Source organism: Mus pahari, chromosome 15 (genome assembly GCF_900095145.1).
Source record: "Mus pahari chromosome 15, PAHARI_EIJ_v1.1, whole genome shotgun sequence".
Taxonomy (NCBI): Eukaryota; Metazoa; Chordata; class Mammalia; order Rodentia; family Muridae; genus Mus; species Mus pahari.
In genome coordinates this window covers 53,708,632-53,715,306 of record NC_034604.1, presented here as the reverse complement: position 1 = coordinate 53,715,306, position 6,675 = coordinate 53,708,632, and the positions used below count along the sequence as shown (strand labels likewise).

At 40.8% G+C, this 6,675-nt stretch overlaps 1 long non-coding RNA gene across 1 annotated transcript in view; it reads left to right on the top strand.

Annotated features, from left to right (window-relative positions):
- The first annotated feature begins 5,661 nt into the window (after positions 1–5,661).
- LOC110332871 overlaps positions 5,662–6,675 on the top strand; it is a 43,880-nt gene continuing 42,866 nt past the window's right edge. Inside the window, exon 1 of the long non-coding RNA XR_002381048.1 lies at positions 5,662–5,695. This is a non-coding gene — a long non-coding RNA (uncharacterized LOC110332871). The remainder of the gene's footprint in view (positions 5,696–6,675) is intronic.

Sequence of the window (6,675 nt, the reverse complement as noted above, 5' to 3'; positions counted from 1 at the left end):
GTGATCTCTGGAGTTAGTTGTTATAGTTGTCTCTGGTTGGAGCTTGTTCCTCCTGTGATTCTGTTAGCCTCTGTCAGCAGTCCTGGGAGTCCAGAATATGACTCTCTCACCTGCTCTGGCCTATAGAGCCCTCACAGGTGGCCACCTTTCCTCTGGTGAAGAAGGTCCCCAAATNTCTGGAGCCTGAAACAGGGTCTGTCCCGGAAGCTATGTTGCTTCTGTCTGTCCCCAAACTGTGTAGCTTCTGCGGTCCATACTCTCACCAGTGCAGACTGGAGCCTAGGCGAACCAGAGAAAAAAGATGGCTCTCCAACCAGCTCAGTCAGTGACAGCTCTCCTGGGCATACACCTCTCCTCTGGCGGGGAAGCTGCTTGTATGTCTAGAGACAGAAACGGGATCTTTCCCAGAAGTTGTGTTGCTTCTGCAGGCTGCCCTCTCTGGGTAACTCACCAGAGCAAAGATGGCAAAGATGACCCTCTTACCAGCTCAGGCCGTGAGAACCCTCCTGGGTGGACACCTCTACTCTGGTGGGAAAGGTGCCAGATGTCTAGAGCCAGAAATGGAGTCTATCCCAGCAGCTGTGTTGCTTCTGCAGGCTGCCCTTTCCCTGCCGATGCACCTGAGCAAATATAGCTCTCTTACCAGCTCAGGCCTTGAGAACCCTCCTGGGCAGGTACCTCTCCTCAGGCTGGAAAGGTGCTGGATGACTGGAGCCAGAAACAGGATCTTTCCCAGAAGCTGTGTCACTTCTGCAGGCCGCAGCAATGCACCGGAGCAAAGATGGCAAAGATCACTCTCTTTCCAGCTCAGTCACTGAGAACCCTCCTGGCAGACACCTCTCCTCTGGTGGGAAAGGTGGCTGATCAGATATTTTCACAATATTATATAACCACCTAAGTGGGTTACAGATTATTACTGCTCTTAAAAGGTTTTAGTAAATTTTGAATTTTGTAAGTTTTTTTTAAAACTTGCTATATATCTTTAGGACCATTTTTAGACTTTAAATTTTTATTAAACTTTCCACAAATTGTTCTGATGAAGGTGTTTGTAACAGTCTTACATAGTACAGTATGTGTAGAGCATTTGTGTGTTCACCAAGCAGACTAAGAAATAAATTCACAGGCACACATAGCCTCAGTATTCTCCTTAATCACATTTCATTTCCTCCTTTCCCTTTGATTCGAGGCTTACATTTTATTATATATAAAAATAATGTGTTCAAGACATTGAAACAAAAGATTTCTTAAACACAGTATATACTGATAGCAGATGACTCCACAAGCGAGATATGATTCTTACTTCAACGTTCAAGGTAGCAGGGCGTGTGCTGACTCATTGCTTTAGACACCCAGCCTTTAACTTCATCATTTACACTATGAACCTATCTACACAGTGTAATATTAAAGTATCTGGAATGGTTAACTCCTGCTATCACTAGTAAGTCATAACACCTTGATGATGAAGTATTATGAAGATCCTTAGTGTCTCAGAGTTTTGCTTGATAAGATGCCAGTATTATGAGGTTTTGCACAGGGTTAATATGCATCTCTCTCCATTCCTACCCAGCAATTTCTACTGTTCACAAACACATGGGGACTGAAGATAGTAAGCTTTTCTTAAAAAACTGTATTTATCCAGGAAGGGGAGGTATTTAGGGACGATAGATGTTTTTCTAGCTGGTGAAAGAAGCAACCCAGACTAGATGCACATCCAGAGTCAGGAGATGCTGAAGGGCTTCATGTAGAAACCAGAGAAAAGCCAAGGTTTAGAATCTCTCTATGACAGATAATCATACTGTTTAAATGACATAGAAGAAAGGAGGTTTGAACTGTGAAGTGTCTAAGAAAATTGAATGCTAGCAGGTGATCACTTTCCTGGAAGGGATATGAAGTGCCTTCAAACAGCTCCCCATAACCCATGCCCATATTTCTTGTCCACCCCACTATTGAAAAGACACAAGAAGTGCTACACTTGAACTGGTTTCCAAGATTTTTTTTTCTTATGCTTATAAGATTTCAATTTCTCCTAGAAATATTTTTTGCTAAATATATAATGGTACTTTAAAGTGGTAACTTTCTGCTGAATTGGGTTTTCCCCAAAAGCTCTTTTATCACTTGATTCTTTTTTGATACTACTCTAATCTCTTTAGTTATTGGTGTGTGTGTGTGTGTGTGTGTGTGTGTGTGTGTGTGTATCTGTGAGTTTGTGCATGGCACATGTGTACAGGGCCTGGGGAGGCCAGAAGAAGGAATCAGATTCCCTTGATCTGGAGTTAGAGGTGTTTGTGATCTGCCTGATGATGTGGAGGTAGGAACTGAACTCAGGTCCTCTGTAAGAGCAGTGAGGGTTCTAAACCACGAAGCCACCTCTCCAGCTTCTTCTATTCTAGATTTTATAGTTATTTTTCTAGTGGCTGTATCTTGCCTTTCACACTCGCCTAACGGGTTCTGAACTAAAATCATTGTTATCAGAGAAAAGAAAACATAAACATTTTTATATCGGTTTCTAACTAACACATATCACATTTCCGAGATGGATGATGCAGAGCTTATTCATAAATATGAAGGGTATCGATAAAATTCTTAGTGCTGATAGAGGAAAAAAACAAAACAAAACATGGGTTTATGACATATCCTTTACGTTTAATTTCTGGTTTTTCACTCCAAATCCATTGGGAGAGTTGCCATCTCATGTAGCTTACTTTTTAAGAATTCAAGTTTTATATGTAAAATGAGAGCAAAATTTGATTAAGGAATAAAGGGGTCCAAGGGAGACAAAATAGATTTGTTTATTTTGTCTTTATAGAGCCAGTGTGCTTCTGAAGAGGAAAGGTTAAGCAAGTCATAACTGGTAATAATGGTATGCTGAGACAGACAGAGCAAATGTGTTTTATTTCAGGAATTTACTTTATAATAATGCTATGGAGATAAAAGAATCTCTCCCATCTGTTGAGCTGGCGCTCAAGAGGGGCTAGCGAGGCATATATAGCTAATGTGTGGATGCTTCCTCCTCTCCTGTTCTATTTCTTTCTTTCCAGGAAGTAACAAATGGCAAAATCTTCCAAAATCTACAGTGTGGTGCAATCCTCGGCAGCTGCTCAGAAGATCTTTGAGAGGAAGAGAGCTGATGCTTGAGAAAGATGCTGTTAGCACCAGACACGCAACTGAAGTAGCCATTCTGTTGAAGGTGAAGGAACTCGGCTGTTGGGGAGTGAAGCACCTCTCTGAAGGTGTATTGTTGGAGATTCAGTCACATGTGTGAAAATGTCTGAAGTGTCTGAAGGCACTCAGGAGGCATGTTTCACATGCTGTCATTGTTAAAACCTTGAAATAGGTTGCTGGCACACATAACCCTCTCTTTGGAATAGTGCCAACCCAAGTGATCTTGCATTATGGCCTTTTTCTCCAGAAGGGGGAAAAAATACGTCATCTTCTATGCAGCAATGTCTAATTGTATTCCATATCCTTTGTCGGATATTAAGACAAACAAAATCCTTTGCCATATTTCTTTGCTTGCTTCTTAGTTTCTGCCCCATTGGCAGAGTCAGAAGTCCACCTTTGTATTTATTAGTCTATGAAACAAATAGGTCAGTTATCTGGACTAAATTCAATGCAATTTGTGGCAAAGTTCTTTGCTATGCTGGCTGTAAGACCACAGATTTCCTTGAGCTCTTTAAGCTAGTTAGTACTAGCAACAGGGCAACAGGACTGTGGTATTTTGAGATTTTTGAGAAAGTAACATGTCATTAAATGGGAAGGAGATAAAATTGTACATGAATATATAAGTATTCTTGAGGTATAATTGGAAAATAGGCAATAGAAGTGGTATATATTCGAAATTCAGTCATACTACCTATTTAGAAATTATAATACCAAAAGCAAGATAGTAATTTCAACCAAGTGGTGTTTTTCTTTACCCAATAAAGCTGTGAAATAGGACTGATAAATCAATTTGCAGAACATCAAAGCTCATTTTTCTTTTCCAAATGCCAACTGGATAAGTGAAGCCATGGAATTACACTGAACTCTGTGTCTACAATATGCTTTTGTGTGTGTGAATGCACATGGTAATGCTGAATTTTTAGATCAATTGTAGACAGGGATGAACGTCAGTAAATAACAATACAGTCAGATGATTATAATGCTACAAATTACATAAATGAGGTGTCCCTCCCATAGGATTTCTGGGAAGTTTCCAAATATTGGTGTCCATTCTATAAATAGTCTAATAGCTGAAGGGGCACAGTTATCTTTTTCGAGTTATAAAAGTGCTTGCAAGTGACAGTTCCACAACTGGTATTTACATTATCTTATACATGTCTATTAAGTTAAACCCATGATATTTTGAATTTAGTGATGTTTGTCCCAGATGTTGCTTTTTTCCTTCCATCAGAATGGCCTTTAGGACGCACATCAAGGAACAGATGAATGTGTTCTTTTCTCAGAATGAATCAAAACCACAAATTGGATGTTGGAACTCAAGAAAGGCAGGGTTTGATGCAGCTCTCCCTGCACACCGTCAAGGCGTGTGATGCTGAGGGTGAGCTAAGATGCTCAGAGATGAGAGATACTATTACTTTACATTGATTACAATGCCTAGGTGGCAAGTACAGTCATTTTTCACATTCCTGGAGCTTGTGGAGTCAAGGAAAGAGGATGCTAAGAACCTCCGGTAGATGCTGACTGTGGGCTGGCATGTAGAACAGCTCAGAGATTTCTTCCTCATTACAGATGACATCATGGGTTCTTCCCTGGCTCTCCAGGGTTATATCAATTGGTATTAATAACCAGGCCTAGTTTTGAATGACATCAATGATGCTCTGCTTCTGGAAGCCCGTATCTATGTTCTGCCAAAGTTCTACTGCTGGAACCAACCCTACTACCCGAACAAGCTCAAGATATTTCAGCAGAGTTCCTATTATGCTGATGCTAGACAGACTCTGGACCTCATCAGAACACCCAAGAACCATGTAGATTTTATAAAAAGAGGCACAAATCTGTTGAGCAATATAGCTTCCTATTCCTCCTATTTTTCCATGATGGCTGGTATGTACATAACAGGCACTGATTGGAAAGAACATGCCAATGTATTGAAGCTCCTGCAGGAGATGGGCAAATTCTTTCTTATCCATCATGACTATATTGACTTCTTTGGGGACCTCAGTGTGACTGGAAAGGTTGGTACTGACATCTAGGATGTCAAATGCAGCTGGCTGGTGGCTCAATCTCTGCTACAAACCATTCTGCAATAGTGCCAGATCTTAGGGGAGGATTGGGGGCAGAAGGATGCAGAGAAAGTGGCACAGGTGAAATACTGTGCAAGAAAGACAGGCATGACTGTTTAAAGCCTCATAGAGCAATGTGCTCCACCACTGTCCCTTACCATCTTCTCGGGCCTAGCAAGAATGATCTACAAGCAGAGATCTAGTGTTTGTAAGGCTTTGAGGGAGAGCTCTTAATAAATTATCAATAACTTTTTTTTTAAAGATGCACTTTAGTGTGCTTCTAGCTTGAGTAAACTTTATGGGTTTCTTCTGGTTCTGAGATTTCTTCCTTTTCCTACCACGTTCACTTTAGCAAATTTATAGATTCTCCCTAAACCTTCTTTGCAATGCAGATTTTTTAAAAAGCTTCTTGCCGTTTTCACAGTCCAGGAATATCTTTTTTTTGCAGGAAGCTGGAAGCCATTCTCTTGGTATGTAATCACTAGGAAAGGTTAGACTTCCTTGGCCACCTTGCTCTAAGTGTAAAAACCACCTCTGTCTTCAATCGTCAGGACAATGAGCACAGTCTGTTGTGGTCTTAGTGGTCTTCACATGTGAATTTTTTTAATAGTAGATATGTATTTGGTTATTCATAAATAACCAACTCGATCAACACACTATGCATTTTAGGTGGATGGGATATTCTCTCTGAATCAATAGTGACTATTGATCATAAATTGACTTATTTCCATTCAAATGTTTCTTACATTATTATTATTATTTGCTGGTTGTTTTGTTGTTTTGTTTTGTGTTTCATTCAAAGTCAAGATTGACAAGGTAAAGTTTTTCTCTTTTTCAGAATACAGTTTTATGTTACATTCTACTTTGTACCAAAGCTCTTTGGGCTCCAGAGTCATCCGAATGAATGGTTGTCCTATCCCTACCATGTAGCACATCACGAAGCCGAATCTGATCCTCTCAGGGGTTTGCTATACACTTGAAGTCGTTAAATTCTTATATATATATATATATATATATATATATATATATATATATATATATATTAGTTACTTTCCTTTGGCAATGACCAAATGTGTGACACAAAGTCATTTAAAGGAGGAAATACTTTGGCTCATAGTTTAAAGACAGTAATAATGGTGAGGAAGGTGTGGTGGCAGTGGTGGTTGACTGCTATGGCAGTAGTGGTTGACTGCTGTGGCAATAGTGGCTGACTGCTATGGCAGTAGTGGCTGACTGCTGTGGCTGTAGTGGCTGACTGCCGTGGCTGTAGTGGCTGACTGTTGTGGCAGTGGCAGTAGTGGCTGACTGCTGTGACAGTGGCAGTAGTGGCTGACTGCTGTGGCTGTAGTGGCTGTCTGCCGTGGCTGTAGTGGCTGACTGCTGTGGCAGTGGCAGTAGTGGTTGACTGCTGTGGCAATAGTGGCTGACTGCTGTGGCAGTAGTGGCTGAC